We start from the raw sequence: 27,673 nt of genomic DNA on the forward strand, positions 1-27,673 counted from the left end.
TTCAAAATCCTTGCCTCCATTTTAGGGAGCTCTGGTGACCTAGTGGCAAGAAGCTGTGCTGCAATCCTGAAGGAGCATGGTACAAATCCACCAGATACTCCACTGGAGAAGGATGGGCAATCTCCTCCTATGCCAGTCAGATCTGACTTAATGGCACACAGCAAGAAAGAAAAAACAACAACAATCCTTGCCTTCAAGGTGAAACTTGGTTTCATACTTTCCAAAACAGACCTACTTGTTCTCTTAGCAGTCTGTGGTATATTCAATACTCTTCTCGAGACCACAAATCAAAGACATCAATTGTTCATCTTCCTTTATCCTTATTCATTGTCCAAATCTCTGCTGCATAACAAGTAATTGTGAAGACCATGGCCTGGACAAGGAGCACCTTAGTCTCCAAACTGACATCCTTGCTCTTCAGCACTCTGGAGAGGTGCCTTACAGGAGATTTTCCCAATGCAATTTGTTTTTTGCTTTCTTGACTGCTGCTGCCAAGAGTGTTGAGTGTGAAACGAAGCAGGCTAAAATTGTTAACAATCTCAATCTCTTTTCCATTCATCATGGTGCTGCCAATTGGCCCAGTGGGTCGATTATGATTGGGTCAGACTCGATGGTACAAAACAATAACAACAACAATATTTTCATAAATCAGAGTGAAAGTGAACATTTAGGCAGGATTATTTGAAAGTCTGTTTAAGCAGCAGTTCTCTCCCTCTCCCTGTCCCTTACCTCCCTCACTCTCCCTCTCTCACATTGCCATTAACTCAGAATCAACTGATAGCTGAACCTCCAGCAGATTTTTAAAGGCTATAAATCACAAAGGAGGATAATTTATTGACTAGAATTCACCACACTATGCCAAGAAGCATGAAAGACAGTTACTTGACTAACTAGCTAAGGGATATCGATCTTTGTTCCCATTCTCACAATAAAAAAAAGATGATCCAACAGTATGTGGAATTTATCCAACAATATAATTAATATAATATGTGAGTAAAATCTTGCTGAAAATTATTTTTAAATGGTTCAAACATTACATTTGCATATTGATGCCAGAAATTCAGTCTGGATTTAGAAGAGGTCGTGTAACTAGGGATATCATTGCTAATGTTCGATGGACCTTACCTGAAGACAGAGACTACCAGAAGGATATCTAGCTGTGTGTTACTGACTACACAAAAGTATATGACTATCTGGATCACAATAAATAATAAATAACTTTGAGAAGAATGGGAATCCTAGAACACTAAATTGTGCTTACACAAAACTTATACCTAGAACAAGAGGCTGTTGTCCAAACAGAACAAGGGGCCATAGCATGGTGTGAAATCAAGAAAATTGTATATTAGGGCTATGCTGAAAGCAATGAGGTCTATTTAAATACTAAGGTGCACCTGATATAAGCCATGGTTTTTTAGATTACATGGCATAAATCTGAAAGTTGGACAATCACTTAGGATGACAGAAGAAGAATTAATATCTTTGAGTTATGGTGTTGGAGAAGAAAACATGAATATCTCATGAGCTGACAAAAGAACAAATAAATTTGCCTTGGAGAGGATGCAGCCAAGGTGGTACTTAGGGACAAGGATGGCAAAGCTTCATCTCACATAATTTTGCACACGTTGTTAGGAGGGACCAGTCCTTGAAGAAGGACATCATGCATGCGAAGGTGGAAGATCAGAAAAAGAGAGGGAGAGCCTCAACAAGATGGGCTGGCACAGTGATCATAACAACAGGCTCAAGTATATCAGGGATGTGAGAATGGAATAAGATAGGGCAAGGGTCAGATCTATTGTTCAGAGCATCACTGCGAGTTGCAGTTGACTGGACAGTACATAACAGAGAGTATGCACATACTAAAGGGAGTGAAGGGCAAGGCGATACACAAAAAGGGAGAGGGCAACACTAAATGACTAATGGCAAAGGAAGTCACTGAAAGGCGCACAGGATGAAAATACAACAATGACAGATATTATCATATGCAAAATTTTGTTACAACAGTGATAACAGACACCACTCATAAGGTATACATATACTTTATACACCTCTTATATAGGTAGGTATACACCACTTATATAGGTAGATATACACCACTTATAGGCAGACGTGCAAGCTGAAAAGATATGAGAAGGCAAATGGGAGAACACTCACAAGCCTTTATTTATATATGTATGTATGTGTGGCAGATAATATGTCTACATATTGTATTTGTATACACTATAATTATGTCCAAGCATAGAGGGACCAAAGTTCTGAAAATGTCTTAGTCATAACCAAACACCTTGAGAGAACGACTCACCACGCTTGGTGACTTAACCCCACAGTCTTGAGGGACAGTGAGGTCAATTAAGTGTGTCACAGTCCACTAAGACAGTATTCTCCATCCTACTTTAGTAATGACTGGGATCTTAAAAGCTTGCAAGTATCCATCTGAGATACAATTATTGACCTCTCCTCATACAGAGCAAAGAAGAGTCAATAAAATCACAGACGGAGGAATAAATCAGTCCAAAGAACTAATGGACCACACAATCCATAGCTTCAACTAGTCAGATACCAGATAGACTTAAATGGAGCCTGACTATGACTACCACCCATTCTGATGAGTATTCCAGTAGGAAAATTGGAACAAAATTCAAGAACATTAAAAGGACTAGACTTACCGGTGTGAGAGAGACTAGCTGAACTCCAGAGTAGCCCTTAGACATCTCCCAAGCCGAGAAGTAAACTTAATCCTAGGAAACAACTTTCAGCTAAACAACAGACAGACTCATAAGGTGAATGAGAACTCTAGTGGCCTAGAGGGTAAGGAGTTATGCCACTAAACTTCAGGCAGGAGGTTCAAATCCACCAGTTGTTTCATGGCAGAAAGATGGGCAATCTCCTCCTGAGCAATTTATAGCTCTGAAAACACACTGAAGGCTCAGCTATGAGTCATTTATGACTAGAAGGTACACAGCAGCAAAAACATAAGGTTAATAACAACTTCAGGGAAGAATGAACTCCTCAATACAATCAATCACACAAGAACAAAAGAACAATATTTTCCCCAAAACAACATTCAGAAGGAAGGGACAAGAAAGAAGGATAAATGCACACAGGAAACCAAGGGAGTAAGGGTAAAGACTGTTGTTATACTGAAAGAATTCCAACAACTGTTACTGTTATGGGGTAAGTTGCATCTCCCAAAATATATGCCAACTTGTTTAGACCATGATTTCTCCATTTCGTGATCTGATGTAATTACTCTATATGCTGTACATCCTAACTTCTATAATGTTAAAAAAGCTAAATTGTCGGCAATTATATTCATGAGTTATGATGCAACCTATAAGATTAAATTGTATAATCATAAAAGAAATTAAACAAACAAGTAAAGACAGAAGGCCCTACTATATTACCATCATCAAGACAGAAGATCTGAGCATACAGGACATCTTTTATACTCAAGACATGTAGGCTGAAAACCTCCTAGACCAAGGGTATGACTGACACCAAGACACATATAAATCTGCAAGAATTGCTAGGCTCACATATATTGAAAGGAGACAAAGACTTTATCCAAAATCCAACAGAGAGAGAAAGGCTTCTCTTAGAGCCAGCTCCCTGAATTTGAACTTCTAGCTTCTTAACGTGTAAGATAATAAATTTCTATATGTGAAACTTATTCACATGTGGTATTTTGATTCTTTTAATTATGTTCTTGTTGTGTACCATCAAGTCAGAACAATCTGTAGCTGACTCTCTAGCAGGCTTAAGAGGCAGTTAATCACATGAGAGGAGACTGCCCATCCTTCTCTCACAGAGCAGCTGGTGGATTTGAACTGTGTGCCTTTGGGATTGCAGCATGGCTTCTTACCACCATGCCACAGAAGCACTAAATACTTAACAGAACTCTGGTGACCTACTGGTAAGGAGTTGTGCTGCTAACCCAAAAGTACACAGTTTGAATTCCACCAGCTGATCCATGAGAGAAAAATGAGCAATATCTTCCTATGAAATTTACACTTTCAGAAAGCCCTCTGAGGGTCAGCTATGAGATGGTTCCAAGTCAACAACAATCAATGAGTGATTGTCTATACAAAGAGTTCTGGCAGTATAGTCCATAACAAATTACACTAACCCAAATGCCATGCTCAAGCCCATTGCTATATTCTCTTTATCAAGCCATGACAGCCAAGAACTATTTTGCTTACCTTCTACCTTTGCCATCATGATATCTTTTCCAAGGACTGGTTTCTTCTGATAACATTTCCAAAGTATATGAAACCCAGTTTTATCATCCTTGCTTCCAGGGAGCACCCTGGCTGCACTTCCTCTGACACAGATTTATCTGTTCCTTTGGAAGACTGTGGAATATTCAATACTCTTTGCCAACATAATTCAAAGGCATCAGTTCTTCTTCAGTCTTCTCTAATCATTGTCTCATTTTCAGATGCACACAAAGCAATTGAAAATACCATGGCTTGGGTTAGGCACATCTTAGTTATTAAACAGATATCCTTACCTATTAACATTTTGGAGAGGTCCTTGACTGTAGATTTTCCCAAGGCAATATATCTCGATTTCTAGAATGTTTCTAACATGGGTGAAATGTACAAAAAACTGGAGTTAGAAAATCAAAAGGGAAGAAAATTCTTGGCATTTCACAAGCTCAAAGAATTGAAGATGTAATTCTAGCACTACTGAAGAATTACTAACACAAAAGGATTCTTTGAGTATAATTTTGAATGTTTCAGGAAGCCTCAAAAGAAGATGGAAGGAATGCAGAGAGTCACTGTACCAAAAAAGAATTGGTCAACCTTGAACCCTTTCAGGAACTAGCACATTATTAAGAAACAATGGTAATGAAAGAAGTTGTTCAAGTTGGACTAAAGGCACTGGCAAAAAACAAAGCCTCAGGAATTGATGGAATACCAATTGAGATATTTCAACAAACAGGTGCAGCCCTGGACATACTCATTACTCTATGCCAAGAAATTTAGAATACAACAAACAGGCCAACTGACTGGAAGAGACCCATATTTGTTCCCATTTTAAAAAGAAAGTGATTCAACAAAGTGTGGGAATTTCCAAGCAGTATCACTAATATGGCATACAGGTAAACTCTCGCTAAACATTAATAAAAAAGAGGAGTGAACTGAGGGGGTGGGGAGAAAAGTACAACAATGAATGAATGTAATTCCAAAATCTCTGTAGGTGTTCATTGAAATTAGTAATAATAATAATTTTTTTTTAAATGGCTAGAACAGTACAAAGACATGGAACTGCCAGAAATTCAAACTGGATTCAGAAGAGGCTGTGGAACAAGGGATACCATTGCTGATGTCAGGTGGATATTGGCTGAAAGCAGGAAACACCAGAAAGATGTTTAATTGTATTTCATTGATTATGCAAAACTCTTTTACTGTGTGGGTCATAAGAAATAATGGCTAACTATAATAAAATAATGGCTCATAATTGGGAAGACTTGGAATTTTAGAGCACTTAATTGTGCTCATGTGAAATCTATCTATAAACCACAAAGTTGTCTGAATAGAACAAGGGAGCACTTGCATGGTTTAAAATCCAGAAATATGTGCATCAGGATTGTATCCTTTTTTCATATATATTCAATCTATATGGTGAGAAAATCACTTGAGAAGCTGGACTTTAAGAAGAATGTGACAACAAGAGGAAGACCTATCAACATGCACTATGCAGATGACATAATCTTGCTTATAGAAAGCAAAGAAGACTGAAGCACTTAAGAAGATCAAAGATTACCGCTTTTCATTATTTACTTCTCAACATCCAGAAAATAAGAATCTTCACCACTGAACCAAGATGTAACATCATGATGAATGGAGAAAAGATTAAAATTATCAATCATATGTTTAAAGCATTACCAATAGCAATGTATTGGGTGATTATAAGAGAAAAGGTAAATGGAATAATGTAAAATGCTCAATTAAAACCAGAGAAGATGGGGAACAATATGGAAGAAAATAATAAAGAATAAATGCTGTGAACAGATGATAGTTTCAAAAGGGGTAGATATTCATCCAACTATATCAGTAATCAGAGAGCTCTGTTGGCTTAGTGATAAGAAGCTGCGCTGCCAACCCAAAGGCAAACAATTTTAATTCACCAGCTTCATGGTGGGGGAAGATGGGCAATCACTCCCATGCATTTCATTGCCTCTGGAGAGTCAGCTATGAGTCAGTTCCAACTCAAAGGGACATAGCAACAATAAGTATCAGTATAACTTTAGATGATTAAGCAGATAATTTGAGAGACTGGGATTTATGAGAAGGAATGTGGCCTCAGGGTTGGAGGAAGACTCATCAAAAACTTATGATGTGCAGGAGGCAGTTCAGCAATTTGTCAAAAAGTTGGAAAAAGAAATAGCATTTGACCCAGCAATGTCACTACTGGGAATATACCCTACAGAAACCAGAACCACCATCCAAACAGATAATATGCACACCTATTTATTGCTGCATTATTTACAATAGCAAAGAGATGGAAACAATCCAAGTGACCATCAACAAACAAACGGATAGAAAAACTATAATATATTCACACAATGGAATACTGCACAGCACTGAAAAACAATGACCTCGTAAAACATTATACAACATGGGTGATCCTGGAGGATATTATGCTGAGTGAAATTTCTCAGTCATAAAAGGACAATTACTGCATAGCACCACTATTATAAAGCAGGTCTGATACGGGAGGGTTTGGAGGAGAAGAGGATATAATTGCATAGATAATAAAAATTGCATTTAAACAGATGAAAGAAAGAACTGTTTAAAAGGAATATATGGTTAGGTATCATATGTACGACAATAGGCCAGAAGAAGAGGTATATTGCAAAAAGGACTGAGGAGGAGGGAAAGGAGAAGAAGGCAATTGTACAACAAGGAATGAATATTTAAGAAACAAAAAAGTGAACTAGGGGAGGGGAACAGGAGGGAGAGGGCATAAATATGTGTAACAATGAATGAGTGAAAATCTAACATTTTTGTAAACTTTCATTAAAATCACAATTAAACTAAAAAATTTTGTTTAAAAACAGATGCACAATCATACTAACACAAATCAAAGGAAAGTTGAAGTAATTTGATTAGTTGAAGACAAAATAGTCTTCACAATGAGATTATTAAGAACAAAGAGAAATATTGCATAATGGCAAAGTGATATTAATTATATTAAAAGATGTAGCAATCTTAAATATGCATGGACTTAATAATGTTGTCGTTGTTAAGTGTCATAGAGTCGTAGATGACCCATAGCAACCCTATGAACCAAAGTCTTGAACACAAAACTTTCATCTTTTCTCCAAGTACATAGAGTTTCCAGAGTCAAGCTTTTTTGGAAGTGGATGCCACTCCTGCTACGGAGCCTTGCAGAATCCAGCTAATAATATAGCAACAAAATATGTGCAGTAAAAGACTAAAAAGACTATGATGAGAAACAGGTAAATGTACCACTAGAGTTGGGTGACTTCAAGCGCATTTTCAGTATTTGATAAAGGAAGTAGGCAGAAAATCAATAAGCATATTGCCATGCTCACCAATCAGTGTGATTTCACTGATACTACTTACAGGATGCATTATTCAGCTACAGGAGAATAGTCATTCTTCTTAAAGAGCAAGAAAACAAACATTGCCATCAAGTTGGTCTATCCTTATAGGATAAAGTGTAACTGCTCCATAAGGTTTGTAAGGATATAGTCTTTACGGAAGCCAAATGCCACATCTTCCTCCTTTAGAGTGGCTGGTAGGTTCAAACCACTGATCTTTCAGTTCAGTAGACTGCTCCAGTCATTTTTAAATTCTCTTCAGCAAGATTTTGTTTGTATATGATACTGTTGTTTGTTGTGTACTGTCGAGTCAGAACCAAGCTATAGCTGACCTTCCAGCAGGTTTTCAGAGACAGTTAATCGCATGGGGAGATCGCCCATCCTTCCCCCACAGAGCAGCTGGTGGCCTCAACCTGCATGCTTTCGGGACTGCAGAGCAGCTTCTTGCCATTAGGCAGTCAGAACCTTGTATTAGCTGTCATCCAAATTTCTTGGCATAGACTGGTGAGCACCTTCAGTTCTGCATCTACTTGTTTAACCACCTCAATGTGTATTCCATGGATAGTTTTTTTGCCAATGCTTTCAGGGTAATTTGAACTTGTTCCTTCATTACCATTGGTCCTTGATTATATATGCTGCTACCTGAAGTGGTTCAGTGTTGGCCAGTGATTTTTGGTACAGTGACTGTGTGTATTCCATTTTCTTTTGATGCTTCCTGCATCATTTGAAATTTTCCCATTACCCGCCAATAATGTAATTTGGAATTCAATTTGTTCTTCATTTCTTTCTGTTTGAGAAATGCTAAGCGTGCTTTTTCCCTTTTGGTTTTCCAACTCCAGGTATTTCCCTGTTTTGTGTTTGTCTTCTCTAGTTAACCTATGAAATCTTCTGTTGTGCTTTTTCACTCCAGCATTTTTTGCCATTTGCTTTGGCCTCTCTACATTCTAGTATGAGTTTCAGAGTCTCTTCTGACATCTATTTTTTTGGTGTGGTTTTCTTTCTTTCCTGTATTTTTCATGACCTTTGGGTTTCTTCATAGATAGCATCTTTAATATCATTTCACAACTCATCTGGTCTTTGGTCATTAGTGTTCAGTGCAAGAAAGCCATTTATGGCATAGACCAGGAGGCAGTCATCAAAACAGAGCAAGGGAACACTGCATGGTTCAAAATTGGGAAGGGCACATGCCAGGGATGCATCCTATCTCCATACCTTTTCAACCTATATGCAGAACAGAATATCTGGGAGGCTGGGCTCTACAAGGAGAAATGTGGCATCAGGATTGGTGGAAGATCTATCAACAATCTGCGTTATGCAGATGACACAACTCTGATTGCTGAAACTGAGGAGGACCTGAAGCGGTTGCTGCAGAGGGTCAAGGACTGCAGCCTGTAATATGGATTGAGTCTCAATGTCAAGAAGACAAAGATTCTCACCACTGGCCCAATTGGCAGCATCAGGATGGATCGTGAAGAGATTGAGATTGTTCACAGCTTTAGTTTGCTTGGCTCCACAGTCAAGACTCTTGGCACCAGTAGCCAGGAAATAAAAAAACGTATTGCAATGGCAAAGTCTGCTGTTAGGGAGCTCTCCAAAGTACTGAAGAGCAATGGTGTCTCTCTGGAGACTAAGGTGCATCTGATACAGGCCATGGTCTTTGCAATCACCTGTTATGCATCAGAGAGTTGGACAATGACCAAGGAGGATAGAAGGAGAATTGATGCCTTTGAGCTGTGGTGCTGGAGAAGAGTATTAAGACTACCATGGACTGCTAGGAAAACAAACAGATTCATCCTGGAAAGGATTAAGCCACAAGGATTCTGAGGCTCTGTCTAACATACTTTGGACATGTTGTAAGGAGAGACCGTCCTTGGAGAAGGACATCATGCTTGGGAGGGTGGAGGGACAGTGCAGGAGGGGAAGGCCCTTTATGAGGTGGACTGATTCAATGACTGGGGTAATAGGGATGGGAGTGTCAGAGACAGTGTGATTGGCAAAAGACAGAGCAGAGTTTAGGACTGTTGTACATAGGGTCGCTATGAGTCGCAAGCGACTCGACAGCACATAACAACAACAACAGGACAAATTCAAGTTAATATACTTGGGCTCTTGTGGATTCATTTTCATTTTTACCAGCTTCAATTTGAACTTGTGATGAGTCATTGGTGGTCTGTTCCATAGTAGGCCCCTGAATTTGTTTTCACTACTGATTTCAAGCTTCTCCACTGCCTCTTTCCACCACTGTGGTCAATTCTATTCCTGTGTATTCTATCAAATGAAGTCCATTGGTAAAGTCACTGTTTATGCTTTTCTAGAGATATTTACAGTGAATGAATTATTGATTACACAAAATTCCATCATGCACTATCAAACCTCATTTCTGGCATCAAAGCCATATTTTTCATCTACTATTCTGTACTCTTTGTGCCTAATACAGTATTACAAACTACCTACCTATAAAGGTTCAGCCTAAGAATTTTCAGACTCAGAGCTCTGTTGGCAAATACAGCCACCATGTTCATGCCACCCTAGGCTGTTACAGTGGGGACTCATTTTCAGCAAGTGACCCTGTAATTTACTCATTTCCTGAAAACACAGTAAGAAGTCCATTTCTGCAGAACCAGAACACAAGTAAAACCAGTTAAATTAGCTCAGGATGAAGCTTCCCTCTGAGGAGAGTGAAGTTGCCTCTCACAGCCTTCTCCAAGTTGAAGTCAGAGGTGTGTACCTGCCCACAAGTGCTAATTGCTTGCTGATATGGACACAGCCCAGCAACGTTTCCCAGTCTCAGCTGCTCATGCCCCCTCCCTGACCTTCTTTTTTACAGTCCCTTACTGAGATAATTAAATAACAGGGATCAGAGCCAAGATGCACCATGGAGACAGGTCATGCCATTTTCCTGGGGTTCATCTCCCTAAGTTTTCTTAATGAGTAATGATATCCACCTGGCTCAATATAGCCAGAGAGGCACAGACCTGAAGATGAGGGGTCTCAGCTGGATGCTTAGCTCAGGAGCCACAGTCCTTGGATGTGTTACTTAATATCTCTAAGCCTCAGTGCCCTCATCTATAAAATGGGAATAACAATCATACCAATCTCACACGTATATGGAGTCACAAAACAGATGGGAAACAACTATTACTTATGCATAGGAATGAGGCTTTTTCATCTTGTGTTCATAAATTGAGCATTTTCTTTTCCCAGAACAAAGAGAATTTGACCAAAAAGTACATCATTAATCATTTCTTGTCCTCTCTGACAGATGTTTCCAATAGTTATATATCATTTATTTCCCTGTGGGAGATAAAAGGAGAGACAAAGCCAAGCTTCTAGCTCTAGACATTCCCTCATTCATTAAACAAGTATTCACTGAGGACCTGCATGTATAAGGCACTGTTCTAGGTGTTTGGATACAACAGTGAACCACAAATTTCCTGCCCTAGGAGAAGCTGCATCTAGAAGCGGTAGATATGGATAAATAAAACAAGATATATATAACATATAATCGACACCCATTATGTAGCTGTCAAGAGACCAAAACACAAATTGCAATGGAGAAAAATCTACTGTCCAGGACTTCTCCAAAGTGCTAAAGAGTGTGGATATCAGTTTGAGGACCAAGATGTACCTAACCTAAGTCATGGTATTTCCAATTGCTTACCATGCTTCTGAAAGTTGGGCAATGGATAAAGATGACAGAAGATTAATCCGTGTCTTTAAATTGTGGTGTTGGTGAAGAATAGAGAATATTACAAGGACTGTAAAAAGAAAAATCAAGTCTGTCATGGAAGAAGGGCAGCCAGGAAGCTCCTTAGAGGCAAGAATGGTGAAACGTCATCTCATTTCACATGCTTTGGACATGTTGTCAGAAGGGGCCAGTCCTTGGAAATATACATTATGCTGGGAAATGTAGAAGGTAAGAGAAAGAGAAAAAGACTTAACAAAACGACCTGACACAGTGACTAACAATGAGCTGGAGTGGGTCAGAGGCTGTGAGGATGGAGCAGGAGAAAGCAAGTTTCAGACCTATTGTTGACAAGGCTGCTAGGAGTTGTAGTCAACTTGACTGCACATAGAAACAACCTCTAACTGCATATATATCTTTGCTGTCCACACTGTGGTTAAACCCTACTCAGCTCACACCACCAGTTTTTCCCATCAAATTTACAATAGTCACCACTCACTCAGCTTCTCAGTCCCAGTACTTGTCCCATATGTGTGGGCCCAGATTCATGCTCAACTTCTCAGTTAACTAAGCCACGTCATTAACCAGGTCTTTCCTAATCACAGCCTCACAACTACCATGAACAGTGAGGGAGACCGTATTGCTCTTAAAAATGATGACTGCCTACAAGAAGCTGAACATCAAATTCCCATATGACCCAGCTATTCCAGTGCTAGGAATATATCTCCAGGAAATCAGAACTGAAGCACAGAGACATGTACACCTATTTCTTAGCAGCATTGTTCAGAAAAGCAAGATAACTAAGCCGTTCAAATGCCCGTGAACAAAGGAATGGATTGAGAAATTGTGGTACATTCACACAATGGAATACTATGCAGTACTGAGGAAGAGCAATTTTGTAAAATATTGTACAACATGAGAGAGTTTAGGGAGCATCATGCTGAGTGAAATAACTCAGTCTCATAAAGACAAACACTACATTAAGATAATTATTGTGAAAATAGGAGGATAACTGAGCAAGATATGTATAAATGTTCAAAAGGAGAAGGAAAGAAGACAGAAAGAGGGAAAGGGGGTGAAAACCATTGGGATAGCAGAGATTGGTGGGCAAAGGAGGGCATGAAGAAATGGGAAAGGATCAATGGGGACTTGAAAATATGGGAGATGATAGGCATACACCAATGGTAAGTAATCATACAAAATATAATGTATATGAATGATTTTATAAAACACAATGTACACAAACGGAAGCACAATGTGTATGTTATTGTACAAAGTACATATAAAATATGTGATGTATATAAATGATTATTTGTAAATCAGTAATTTTTTTATTTTAAATAATTATGACTACCTACGTGGGTGAAAGTGTGTTTAGGTCAATGGATGGATAAAGGAAAACAGATGGACCAACATATACACACACTCTTCTAGATAGATAAAAAGTAATCTGAATCTCCCCCAAAAAAGGGTACTATTGTCCATAAAGGTCCATTTCACATCCACTCCTACAGATTTAGTCCTATAAGTTTCTGAGCCTCCAGCCTAGGCTCACAACAAAAATGTCTTCACCCAGAAACGTGCAGATGATGAATACACTCTCCCTAAATCCCTTAGTGCTATGTCAGGCGGGCCAGTCATTCTCAAACACATACTTCAACAATACAATTACTTCTTCAAATGAAAATCAAGGGACAACTCCAGCAGATACCACAGATAGAAAAGTGAAGCTGGTCTTATTAAAGTGAAAATAAGGAACCTGCTGCACCACACGCTTACCACACCCCCAACACAGCCCTCTGCCCTCCACTAGGGACCCCAAGACTCCATACAACATCGTTTACAAACCACCGAAACAGAGGTATGTGGCTACAAGAACAAAAATAGCCGCCATTCTTTTTAGTCTGTGGGCTCGCAACTTGATTGGAGTTAGAGACCCAGCTGTGAGGAGGCAGCTGGAGGCTGCGGTGGATGGGCTGTGCAAGTCTGCGCAAGTGTGTGTGCACGTGTGTGTGTCAGAGACGTATCATTCAGTTCTCTGGCTAAACACACAGACCATGCTCATAACCAGTCCACCAATTAACCATAAAACAAAAAGATAAATAGGAAATCCTTGAATTGCAGGGATTTTTCTGAGTAGGGAGTGGTGTGATAAAGTGCTATCTGAGCAATGTTTAAACTTTAAATGACCCAGGTGTAGTGGACAAACAGAAAAAAGATCCTGTCCTTCTCATAAACAGTCCAATAAAACCATTTTCAAGGCTGAGAGATCTGTTTCTTAATCCCTGGTAAGAAAGGTTATCAGAGCCCCTCCTGGACAGCACCCCACATACGCATACACACTCACCTCTGAGCCTGACACCGAGGGGCACGGTGGCTCATTCATCCACACGGCAGTCCTGTGAGGAGCATGATGGGTAGTTCCTTGCAAACAAGGACAATAAGGCTTTGGAGGTGCCTCTTACTTGACTCTCAACCTGTGGGCAGCTAGCATCGCCTCGACTTTACAGACTAAGGAGAAAAAGTGAAGAATTTAAGTGAGTGACTTGCCTAAGTGCCACCTAGTTGGAGCTAACCAAGATAAAAATTTGAACCAGGCCTTATTCTATAGGTATGCCCCTTCTGCCATACTGTCCTGCCTCGATAGACTCCAGAGCATGTGGTGATTACCCAAGAAAGGTATTTCATCTAACTGTGGTTCTACCGTCTCTCAGAAAAATGCAATTATGTCATTTCTCAGTGGCCTTCTTTAAAAGAAGGAAGATTAATTCAAATGAGGCAACTGGCATATACTCTGTAGATTAGTTCCTCATTAAAGTATACTAAACCGGAAAAAGGTACATTCTGGGAAGAATCCTGGAGGAAGACGCTGATGGGAAATTCTATTCCTAGCCCTTTTTGATTGCTGCCTTCTACTTGGCCTGGTCTAGAATTTATCTTGCTCCCGACAAGAAAAATCAATTCCATTTTCAAGATCCCCATAAGCCTCCCACTCCACTTGGTTCCCCTGAAGAACTACTTACAACTGCACCAATATATAAGAAACCTTTCTTTACAGAAAAGTAAAACCTTGAGATTGGGGAATTCTTCTACTGCTATCAGTATAGTCTGATTGAGAAAAAGGTGTAACTGTTAACAACTTCATCTTGCTTGGGTCCACAGTCAAGACACTTGGTAGAGCAGTCAGGAGATCAGGAGATGTATTGCACTGGGAAAGTCTGCAGTCAGGGACCTCTCCAAATCAGTTAGGAACAATAATGTTAGTTTGAGGACTCAGATATACCTGATTCAGGTCATGGTCTTGATAGTCTCTTGCTATGCTGCTGAGGGGCTAACATGAATAAGGATGACAGAAGAATGGATGCCTTTGAACTGTCATGTTGGAGAAGAGTGCTTGATATCTCATGGACTGCCAAAAGAACAGAGAGCTATGTCTTGGAACAGGTGCAGCCAGAGTGCTTGATAGAGGCAAGGATGGCAAAGTTTTATGTCTCGTACTTTGAGCATATTGCTAAGGGAGCCTATTCCTTAGATAAGGAGGGACGGTGAAAGAGGAAGACCCTCCAAGAGATGGAATGACAAAGATAGGGCAGGTTCAAATCTGTTGTTCATAGGGTCTTTATGAGTGGTTTTCAACGGCATGTAAAAACAACAAGAGTGTACTCTAAGCAAGTCTGGAGATGGCCATTCTCCCGTCCCTGTCAGCACTAGAAGTAAAACCCTATATCAGAACCTCTGGGCTCTTAGAGACAATTCTTTACTGTTTCTTCTTTTGCCATCTGAACTATCTGATCTAGTCTCTACGCTACAGAGGAGTGGTCAGGACATCAAGGAGTTGACCTTAATCAGAATAAGGAAACCTACATTGGTGGAAAAAAGGAAACTCTATCTCACAAGTACCAAATATAGAACTTCCCAAGACAGAAAAAAAGATAGCAGGCAAGTAATGAGAAGTGACACACACACTTACACAAGCCAACTGTTATGTCTGATGCATAATAAATATCTTCACAAGAGCTCTTGGGGTAGGATTATCATATCCATTTGATAAAGGAATTGAGACTCAGTGAGAATAAGAAATTTGTTATTTTCCCACCTGGAAAACCAGAAAACAGAGATGTTAGTGGTAGCTATGCAACATAATTAATTAGCGTCACTTAGTTGTACACATGAAAAATGTTGAATTAGAAAATGCTGTGATAGATATATTTTCAATATACTTTATATAGAAGATGAATAAAGGAAGAGAGGAACAAATAAAAGAAAAAGACTTTGTTAAAAGGAAGACTTTTTCCCACAGTGACACAGATAGTAAGTGGAGACTGGAAACCACCGAAAAAGAGAATCAAAGGCAGGAAGTCAGGGACAAGGAGGCAGTTTCAATCTCTGTTTTGTGGCATGTTTGTCATGTTCAGTATATGGGGTCTGAGCCACCAAAGGATTGTCCCATTATTCATACTAGACAGAGTAGGACACAGCACAGATACCTTCTTCTTATGACATGTATGAGGTCACAAAACAAGCAAAGTCCCTTGTAAATGTCAGAGGACACCAGGGTTCATTCTCATTGAGTCTGAGTATCTAGGCATTGTTCTGTCTCCAAGTCACAGTACTTGTTCATTCAGATAACATTTCATCCACTGATGTAAGAAATGCCTGCAATGTTCTTGCCTTCATTTTGTGAAAAATGAATGAATTTACTGAATAATCTCATTTGAGTCATACTGGTAACAGCATTCTTACAACCACACTTGCTGCTACATGCTATGTTTGAAGCCATTGTTGCAGTCAATGTGTGACTCTGCATCGGTCAAGGTCTCTTTTATCTTGCCCTCTATTTTACCAAGTGGAAATTATCTAACAATATCTTGCTGACAATTATGCCAAAACAATTATAACAGTACATTGACAGAAAGCTGCCAGAAATACAAACTGTGTTTATAATGGGCCATGGCACTAGGGATATCCTTGTTGATGCCAGGTGGATCATGGCTAAGAACAGAGAGTACCAGAAGGATATCTACTTGTGTTTTATCATCTGTACAAAGGCATTTGTGTGGATTACAACAAAATGTAGCTAAAATTTAGAAGAATGAGAATCCCAGAACATTTGACTGTGCTCATGTAAAGGGAGCTCTGGTGGCCTAGTGGCAAGAAGCTGCACTGCAATTCCAGAGGTACACGGTTTGAATCCACCAGATGCTCTGCTGGAGAAGGCGGGACAATCCCCTCCTATACCAGTCAGATCCGATTTGACGATACACACACAAAAAATGAAAAAGTAATAATAATAAAAAAACCCAAGAAGCTGTTGTGCAAACCAAGCAAAAGAATACTGTATGTTTCAAAATCAAGAAAGGAGTGTGTCAGGGATGCATCCTGTCTCTATACCTTTTCAATCTAGATGCTGATCAGATCATACAAGAGGCTGGACTTCGTAAAGACCAATGTGGCATCAGGATTAGAGGAAGACTCATCAATAACCTGCATGATTCAAATAACACAGCCTTGCTTGCCAAAACTGAGAAGGACTTGAAGCACTTACCGCAGAAGATCAAGAACTACAGCCTTCATTAGGAGTGCATGTCAATATGAAGACAACAAACATCTTCACCACTAGGCCAATAGGCACCATGATGATACATGGAGAAAAGACTGAGACTGTTAAAATTTCATCTTGCTTGGATCTCCAATCAACACTCTTCATACCAGCAGTCAGAAAATCAAAAGATGAATTGCATTGCAAAAATATGCTGTCAAGGACCTCTCCAAAGTGCTCAAAAGCAATGACATCAGTCTAGAAACTAAGGTGCTCCTGATGCAGGTCATGGTCATTTCAATTACTTGCTATGCATCTGAGCGCTGGACAGAGAATAAGGATGATGGGGGGAAAATTGATGTCTTTTAGTTGTGATGCTGGAGAAGAATATTGAACATGGATTGCCAAGAGAACAATTAACCTGTCCAGCTGAAAGTGAAACCAGGGTGCTCCTTGGAGGCAAGGATTCCCCCCCATCCCTTTTAAATAGTTGTTTATTGGCAGTGAGTTGGAAAAAGTAACAGAGTTAGCATACAGAAACAACAGCACACACAGTAACACAAGGACAGCAAGAGTGATGAGAAAGAACAGCCTAGAAGAAGGCACAGCATTTGACCATAAAAAAAAAAAAAATCTCAGAAAGCAGGAAGGGGCAGGAATGAAAGATCAAGAGAAACAGATATATTAGAATAAACAGATAGTATCTTGGAGAAAGTATAGCCAGAGTGTCTCTTGGAGAGAAAGACTACAAAATTTGATCTCATATACTTTGGTCATTTTGCTAGGAGAGGCTATTCCTTGGAGAGGAACATCATACTTGGAAAGGTAGACACTTAGAAGAAGAGAGAAAGACAGTCAATGAGATAGATTAACACAGGGACTGTAGCAATGGGCTCAAGTGTATCAGGAATGGTAATAACAGCACAGTACAGGTCAGGGTCAGATCTCTTGTTCCTAGGGTCACTATGAGTCAGCCTCAACTCAAAGGCACCTAGCAACAACAGTGAGAAAGTGGAAACAGTGATGCTACAGTCATGGAATTTTAGCTTTTACAAAACAAAATGGGTATAAATGTTTTAGTAGAAAACAGATTTACTCTGTAAACTTTCATGCACCTCATTTTAATAAACAAATAGACTCAAGATCGTTTTTATGGTAGATTTATTTTCATTATTTTTCGGCTTCTATATGAAAATTACATATGAGCAATTAAGATTCTGTTCTACAATCAGTCCCTGACCACATTCTGCCTGATGAGCTCCTCCACTGTGTCACCACAAATGGAGTTAATTAGATTCCTGTGTATTCCCTATATATTGTTCGAAGAAAGGCATTAAAAAATGGTGTCATGCCATCCGTATGTTGTTTCTATCACCTTGGCCATCCATTCCAGCTACTTATTTTTCTTTGTTTCCATCTTTTGTAGTCCAATCACCAGTGGTTATCTGCTCAACTTCAGGCTATAGAAGTTGGTAAAAATTTGACGTTTCTTCATCTTCACCATTAATGGCTGGCATAAGATCGATAATATTCTTTTTGATAATGGATATAATACCATTCCTCTTCAATTTTTCAGTCCAGCTTAGTATACCAGAAGTTTGTCCAATTCAAATTGGCCAATATCAGGGTACTTCACCCCACTATTGTCTAGGATATCAGTCTTTAATAATTTGATTACATTTTTCTTTCCTAGATTCATTCATCCTGTGTCCCAAGGATTAATGAATTATTCCAGTTGTTTCTTCTGTTTTGAATCATGGACAGGAGTGGCATCCACTTCCTAAACCACATGCCTCTGAAAACTCTATGAACTTGGAGAAATGACATAGAAAGACCTCAGGTCTTTTGTTCATAGGGTCACTATAAGTCATGCTCGACTTGATGGCAATCAACAAGAACATAGCAGCAAATGTAGGTCCTGAAAGCTTTACTCCAACCATGTCATTAAGGTCAACCTTACTTTAAAGAGGTAGCTCTTTCTTCTCCAGTAATATTTTAAGTGTCTTCTAACCTCAGGCTCTCCTCTCCTGGCACCAAATCAATGTTCTGCTACTATTCATAAGGTTTCCCCTGGATTAATTTCTCCCATAATAGATCATTAGTCCTTTCTTCCAAGTCAGTCTTAGTCTAGAAGCTCTGTTGAAATCAGTTCATGTAGGGTGACCATGCCAGTATTTTAAATAACAGTGGCATCACTTCCAGTATTACAGCAACACAGAAGCCACTGCAGTATGACAAACTAACAGACAAGTGGGGTCATGAATACACTTCACGCAAATGATAGAGAATGTACAAAGCCTAAATCCAATATTCCAGAAGCACAAGGTCAACAACAGAGCAAGTGGTCAGAGTCCAACAGGCACAATGTGGACACTTGGCTGTTGGCCACTGGAGTGCAGGTGCCCCTGGAGTCTCAGCTGGTGCTCAGCAATTAGAAACAAGATGTTCTGTTGGAAGGAGAGCCGCTGCCAGACCACCAAGAAGAGAATCAGTGTCTGTAACTAGGTTGACCCTAGAGAGGGTGAAACCAGGCTGTTTCTTGGAGGCAAGGATTCTGAAGCTTCGTCTGACATACATTGGATATGTTGCAAGGAGGGATCAGTCCTTGGAGAGGGACATCATGTTTGGGAAGGTAGGTGAACAGCACAAGGGAGGAAGACCCTCGATGAGATGGATTAATTCAATGATTGGAGTAATGGGGGGTAGGTGTGTCAAAGACAATAAGATCAGAATAGGATAGAACAGAGTATAGGGCTACTGTATAAAGGGTCGCTGTGAGTCGCAAGTGACTCGACGGCACATAACAACAACTCACAAATCACTGCCATCCACTCACTTCCAACTGATAACAACCCTGTGTGTTAAAGTAGAACTGTGCTCCCCAGGAATTTCAATGGCTGACTTGTTGGAAGTAGATCCCAAGACCTTCTTGTGAGATACCCCTGAGTATACTTGCATCTCCAACCTTTAGGTTGGCAGTCCCGTGCAGGGACTCCAAATAATTTCAAACACCATCTGAAGGACATATTAGATGAGCTCCCAAGAACAAGTTGTTAGCATTGGAGGTCATCATAACTTGAAGAAGCCCCTCATTTTCCCGTGTCTTGTTTCTCCATCTCCAAAATGTGGACACTGGTGGTCTCTGGGCCCTTTACAGTCCTCACAGCCTATCTCTGGACCTTTTTTTTTTTACCATATGTCTATGCCAAGGCAGCTCCCAAACCAGATAATCAGTCAATTCACTCAATGTGTCACATGGAAGAAGGTGATCAGAGGACTAGTGAAGATCTTCTGCTCTCGTGTAGAGGGTGGATGGGAAAGCCTTTCTGAATCTCGTCAGTGTATCTTGTTTGTGATGGGCAGGACCATCTATCAAATGGGAATTGAAGGAGCCTAGCATCAACCACATACTTTATACACATAAGTATGGTTTGCCTCAATAAACAGAGCAGAGCTGAGTCTACTTAACCACATGCTGGCCTCCAGAGATACCATCTAAGGAATGAGGAAAAATAAGGGACCAATTGGCTGCCAGGCTGAGGCAGTAGAGGCAGAGGCATGCGGACAATGAATTTTACCACAGAGATGGATGAGTTATCACCATTAAACTCATCTCCTGGAAGAGGCAGAGAGTAACAAAATGACCACCTAGGATGTCATGCTTTCCTTTTAAAAGTTCTGATGTTTTTCCTTTGATTTAAAAGCAGGGCCATTTCCCCAGAGATTTTTAAGGAGGAAAAACAAAAACAAAAAACACCCCTGTTTCTTTAAGACATGGTTAATTAATGAACATATACAGTTTAAAAGGTTAAGAAATGTTGCCTATCACCTCTTGGATTTGTTGTGGGGTTTTTTTAGGTGTGTGAACAATCAGAAATCAGCATGCTTCTAATTTCTACTTGACAACTGCAGCAAATTTTAAAACGTGTCAACTTTTAACTTCCTTTCACACCAAATACTCACAGCCTATGTAGGTCTCCTGAAGTCCCACCCTCTCTTCTGAGGCATAACACGGGAAGGTGTTGGGAAGAGAGCTCATTCCATGCCTTACCCATGAGACTGTGTGCTCATCACAAGACAGTGTCCCAGGGTCAAAACGAGAGCCTGGAATCAGTCATTTGATGAATGCATTCTCTAATCTATGGGAAAATCACTCATTGTTCAGAAACATGGGCCTCCGGCCAGCCATATGCAAAAAGACATAGGTGCAGTGAGACCTTATTATGTACCACAGAGAGGACGGATTTGGACTTTGGCTTTATCACTCAGTTGCTGATTTTTGACAATCTGTCCAAACCTGAGCTTCAGATTCCTCATCTTTGAATTGATGATTATTCATTTTATTAACAGTGAAAAATCATCGGACTGTGTATGCTCATGCAATACTAACCAATCGTGTTCATATGTAGACCAAGAAGCTGTTGCCTGAACAGGACTGGAGAATACTGCATGGCTAAAAGTCAGGAAAAGTGTGTGTTAGGGTTGCATCTTTTCCCCACATCTGCTCAATCTGTATACTAAGCAAATCATTCACGAAGCTGTACTATATGAAGAAAAATATGAAATTGGGGTTGGAGACTCATCAATAATCTGTGTTTTGCAGATGACATAGCATTGCTTGCTAAAAATGAGGAGGATTGAAACACTTGCTGCAAAAGGTCAAAGGCTACAGCCTTCAATGTGAATTATCTCAAAATCAAGGAAACAAATAATCTTCACTAATAAAAAGTCTGCTGTCATGGACCTCTCCAGAGTACTGAAGAGCAAGAGTGTCAGCCTAGAGACTAATGTGCACCTGAGCCAGGCCATGGACTTCACAATTGCATGCTATGCATCAGAAAGCTGGACAATGACTAGAAATGATAGCAAGAGAATTGATGCCTTTGTGCTGTGGTGCTGGAGACGAGTATTGAATATACCATGGACTGCTAGGAAAACAAACAGGTTCTTCCTAGAGAGAGTGATATCGGCTGCTCCTTGGACTGTAAAAAAAAGTCTGACTTGGAAGAAGTACAACCAGTGTACTTTTTAGAGGCAAAGATAGTGAAACTTTGTCTTATATTCTGGACATGAAGAGGGGCCAATTCTTGGAAAAAAGTATTATGCTGAGGAAGAAGGAGGACTAGAGAAAAAGATCTTTAATAAAGATAAGTTCACACAGTGACTGGAATAATGGGCTCGAGCTTATCAGAGATCATAAAGATGACACAAGATAGAACAAAGTTCAGGTCTATTGGTCACTAAGAGTCACAATCAACTCAAAAACATATAACAACAAAAGGGTGCCCTGGTGCATAGTCTAGAAGGAGTTGTGCCATCAACCCAAAGATGGCACGTCACTGGTGGTTCAAATCCACTAGCAGCTCTGAAGGAAAAATATGAGCAATCCTCTCCCAAGCAATTTACAGTCTCCATAATCCTGCTGAAGGGTCAGCTATGAGTTAATTCTGATTAGAAAGGCATTGCATGATGAGATGATGATGATTAAAAACAAAAGTACCATCTTTTCCAATTCAAGGCAGTCCCATGAGTGTAAGAGTAGAACTGTGCTATATAGGGTTTTTAATGGCGATAGTACAAGGGAGCTCTGGGGGCCTAGTGGCAAGAAGCTGCACTACAATCCCGAACGTGGAAGGTTCAAATACACCAGATGCTCCACTGGAGAAGGAGGGGCAATCTCTCCTGTACCATTCAGATCCAATTTGATGGTATACAGGTCTGGAGGCAATTTTGGCTGGATACAACCTTCAATGATTCAATAAATAGTTGCATTCACCACTCAAGGATTCTGGGGATAATTAATAGAAACTATCAAATAGAAATTCTAGTGAGAAGTAAAATAATGCAGATAAAATTATAACGTACAAATGGAACATAGTAAGTACTCCATAAATTTTAGTTATAATAATAACATTTCATAGTGATTAATAAATTATTATCAGTTGGTCAAATCAGTTAAGTGAAAATTTAGTGGAAAAGAATATTACTATCAAAACATTTAGATTTTTTTCTTGATCTTAAATTCATCTAATGAGAATATATAGAGTATATGATAACTCTTTTAACTATACATATATGATTAAGAAGCATCTCTTTATATGTATAATATATTAATTTAGACTTAAGTTAATGGTACTGGGCTATCATTATTATATATTAACGGATTTTCAGGAAGAATATACTTATCTTTAAGGATTCAAAGAAGTAGAATTTTAGTCACAAAATAATGGGTACTAATGAATGCCCTTTAGAATGAGGATGATAGAATGGATTTTGAACCAACTTCTCAAAAGCCCTTCTTTCTTTTCTTCCCAAATCCCTTTTTTTCTAACTTCTTCCTTTATCTATGCATAAATATGATCACCTCCATTCACAATGGGTTATTCTAGCAGCTTTGTATGATCTAGGGGTTCATGGAAGAGGGCACAGAATCAGATCTCCAAGAAAGCAATTAAAATGTTCATGCAGTTGTAAAAGGACAGTGAGTAATAAATGTTGGAGAGAATGTGGAGAGATTGAAGCTCTCATACATTACTGGTGATGGTGGTGGTAGTGGTGGGGTTGGTAGTGGTGGTGGTGGTGGTGGTGGTGGTGGTGGTGGTGGTGGTGCTGTTAGGTGCCATCAAGTACAACTCATAGCGACCCTATAAAAAAAATATCTGAACCCTATTCAATCCTGCACCATCCTCACACTTCCTGACACACAAGAGCCCATTGCTCACCACATCAATCCACCTGGTTGAGGGTCTTCCTCTCCTTCGCTGACCCTCCACCCTTCCCAGCATCATGTCCTTCTCCAAGGAAAAACCCCTCCTAGCAACATGCCCAAAGTACGTGAGGTGAAGCCTCATCATCCTTGCCTCCAAAGAATACTTCAGCTGTACCATCTCCAAGACATATCTGTTCATTCTCTTAGCCATCTCTGGGATGTTCAGAGCTCTTCTCCAACACCACAGCTCAAAGGTATCAATTCTTTTCCTGCCATCCTTATTTATTGTCCAGCTCTCAGATTCACAACAAACAACTGGAAAGACTTTGGCCTGAATCAGATGCACCATAGTCCTTAAATTGACATCATTAGTCCTCAATTATTTGGAGAGGTCCCTAGCTGCAGATTTCCCCAGTGCAATGTGTCTCCATATTTCCTGACTGCTGGTACTAAAGGTGTTAATTGTGGATCCAATTCTCCTTCATTCCCCTCTCCACCCATCATGATGCTGCCTGATGGTCCAGTGGTAAGAATCTTTGTTTCCTTGACATTGAGATGCAATCCATACTGAAGGCTGCATTCCTTGATACACCTCCATACCAAAGGCTGCATTCCTTAACTACACTACTGGTAGGATTGTGAAATGGTACAACCACACTGGAAGGCAGTTTGGAAATTCCTCAAAAAGCTGAGCATAGGAATTCCATATGACTCAGCTTTTCCATTGCATAGAATAAACCCCAAAGAAAACAGAATTGAGAAACAAATGAAGATTTGTCTACTAATGTTCACAGCAGTGTTATTCACAATAGCAAGAAAATGGGAACAGCTCAAAAGGCCATGAATAAATGAATAGTTTGAGAAATTTTGGTACACAATGGAACACTATGCAGCACTAAGGAATGATGTAAAATATTATAAAATGTAGAGAGTCTAGAAAGCCTTATGGTGAGTGAAATAACTCAGCCTCATAAGGGCAAACACTGGATAAGAGCATTATTATAAAAATAGGAGGATAATTAGTAAGGTATGTATAAAAGTCCAACAGGGAAAGTGGAGAGGGCAGTGGGATGAAGGGTGGAGAAAGAAAGAAATCACTAGGATAATAGAGTTTGGTGGTAGAGGGGGACTGGTGAAAGAATTAAGATCCAATGGAGACCTGAAAAGGGAGGGTAACAGTAGGTATAGATCAATGGTGATTAATTTTATAAAACACATGTATATGAGTGATCAATTAAAACACAATGTCAATAAAGGAATGTGAGAACTGTGATGTACATGAGTAATACAAAATGGATATGAATTTTGCAAACCAATATAAAATAAAGGGAGGGGAGAAGGGGCCATATGAGAAAGGTATTTAAAATTAGTAGGGAGCCCAAGTGGTGCAGTGGATAACATAGCAGGCTGCTAGTGACAAGGCTGGCATTTCAAATCCACCAGCCGCACTGAGGGAGAAAGTTGGACAGGCAGCACCCAGAGAGATCTACAGTTTCAGAACCACAACAGACAGTCACTGTAAACCAGAATTGACTCGAAGGCAGTGAGAAGGGTCTAGTGAGGGTGTTTTTGATGGTTATTTATTGAGTTTGTCTGGCTGTTGTCTTAGAGGGGTGTTTTGGATTTTGGCTTAAAATTAAGATTTGTTACCTTGGGAAGAAAAAATTAAGGAGGTTCTTTCCAGAATCCCTTCACTTCTATATTGTGACTGCTTCCACCATTGTTTTAATCATAATTATTTTCCTTCAAAGTTCCTGTAATATTCCTGCAATTATTTCCTCTCCTGTCTCTAATGTTGTTTTTATGCACCATGGAGTCCACGAGGACTCATAGTGACCCAAAGAGCAACAGATCAGACCCTTGCCCAAGAAGTATTCTGCTTTTGCTCATGTTTTTCAAACTCTCTCATATACACTATACCCTTCCAGACTATTTTTAAATTCAGTTGAATTCATCAAGATATACAAGAGTTTGGGTGATAATAAATTAATCCAGGACTTTATGGGGGGGAAAACACACTGTTCCTTGTTGCATATACCATGTGTCCACCACAGGCTGGCAGGAGCTTAATTGACAGAGGCCACATCATGTGTGAGCCAGGCTTATGAATTTGTGGTTTCAGGACCGTCTGGAGAAACCAACAAGAGAGTATGGAAAACACACACCACTGCTGCTCACAGCCAACTGACCAGAACTCAGCCCACAGCCTCATCCAAGCATTTGAGAAGACCCTATATATGCCAGGAAGGAGAGAGAATGGGACTGAAGAGTATCAGGGTCCAATCACATCTATGGTGTCAAATGCTCCCACAGTCTGTCTCAAAGCCACCCGCAGAGTCCTTTCCCTTTCATTATCCCTCCACCCTCCACTCGGGCCTGGCCCTGTGTTCTTCTTGTCCCTAAACCCCAGTAGTGCTTTACTCTCTGCCCTAAATACTCTTCCCCCAACATGTTCCTCTCAAGAGCCCTCTCCCCTTCTTAAAGGCCAGCTCTCATGCAACTTCCCCAAGTCTTTCCCCTACTTCCTTGAAAAATGCTTCTCTCATGACCTCTATAATGTGCTGTGATTGCATCCCTGGCACTGCCTGGTCTGAGGAATTATCTGTAAACATGCTTTCTCTCTACAGAAGCAAAATCTTCTTGGGACCAGAAAAAGGGTCTCTCACACTACTCTCTTCCACCTAGTGCTTTGCCTGCCATGGGTGTACGACTCATTGATTTAATTGAACAACCTTGGAAAGCCAAGAGAACAATCGGCTTATATGTCCATCCCCCTTGCCTGAGGAAATGGTCTGGTTGGGGAGGTTATTGGTTTTCTGGAAGAAGAGGTATGTAGGACATTCAGTTTCTCTATGAGTAGCATTCATAAGTCATTTCCATGCTTATAGATCAAACTAGAATGCTTATTGACCAGCCATGTCACAAAGCCCTCTCTCCTCATGGTCCATTTCTCACCCCTGAACACATGTACGTGGATAATTATTACCCTGAACACATGTCACACAAAAAATGTCACCCATTAGTTTCTTAATGCTGCTGTAAAAAATTACCACTAACTTGTTGGGTTTAAATAACACATACGTATCATCTTAACAATCCTTTAAAGGCCAAGGATGAAGTAAGTCTTCCAAAGACATGCAGTTTGAATCTACCAGCTGCTCCGCAGGAGAAATATGGACAATCACCTCCAGTGCTATTAACTGCCTCAGAAAATCTGCTGGAATGTCAGCTATGGGTCAGCTCTGAATTGATGGTACACAGCAACAACAAGCTAAAATCATCTTGCTTTCAGAAAGCGAGAAGAACATGAGGCCCATACTGAAAAAGATCACAGACTACAGTCTTCAGTATGGATTACACTTCAAGGTCAAGAAAACCAAGATTCCCACAACAGAACTAAGAGGATTAATGGAAAATGAAATTGTCACTGATTTTATTTTACTTAAATCCATAATCTACACGCATGGTAGCAGCAGGCATAAAATCAAAAGACATATTGCATTGGGCAAATCTTCTGTCACAGACCTCTTTAAAGTGCCAAAAAGGAAGGGTGTCCATTTAAGGACTGAAGCGCACCTAATCCAAGCCATGGTGGTTTCAATCGTTTCGGGTGTGTGTGAAAGTTGAACATGAATATACAAAGGCAAAGAAGAATTCATACATTTGAATTATGATGCTAGTAAAAAGCACTGAATATACTTTGAACCACTCAAAGAACCAACAGAAGTACAACCAGAGTGTTCCTCAGAAACAAGCACGATGACACCTCATCTCTTATACTGCCGGCATGTTAGCAAGAGGGACCAATGAGTGGAAAAGTGTATTTTTCTTAGAAAAGTAGAGGGTCAGTGAAGAAGAGGAAGATCCTCAATGGAATAGAGTGGCCCAGTAAAGTGACCACAGCATATAGGGGGATAGCACAGGATCAGCACAGAGATGCGATGTGAGAAGGATTTGGTTGGTTGGCCATTGGTGGATTTTCTCCTTATCATGTTGCTACTTATTGGTTCAGTTGTGAGGATTTCTGTTTTATTTGAAATGTAATTCACACTTAAGGCTATATATGGGCTTTGATGTTTATCAGTAAATACTTCAAATCCCCTTCATTTTCAGAAAAGCAAGGGAGTGTTATCTGCATATTGCTTGCTGTGAATGAGTATTCATCTA

Source organism: Elephantulus edwardii, unplaced genomic scaffold (assembly GCF_000299155.1).
Source record: "Elephantulus edwardii isolate Elephantulus edwardi_28Jun2011 unplaced genomic scaffold, EleEdw1.0 scaffold00223, whole genome shotgun sequence".
Classification (NCBI taxonomy): domain Eukaryota; kingdom Metazoa; phylum Chordata; class Mammalia; order Macroscelidea; family Macroscelididae; genus Elephantulus; species Elephantulus edwardii.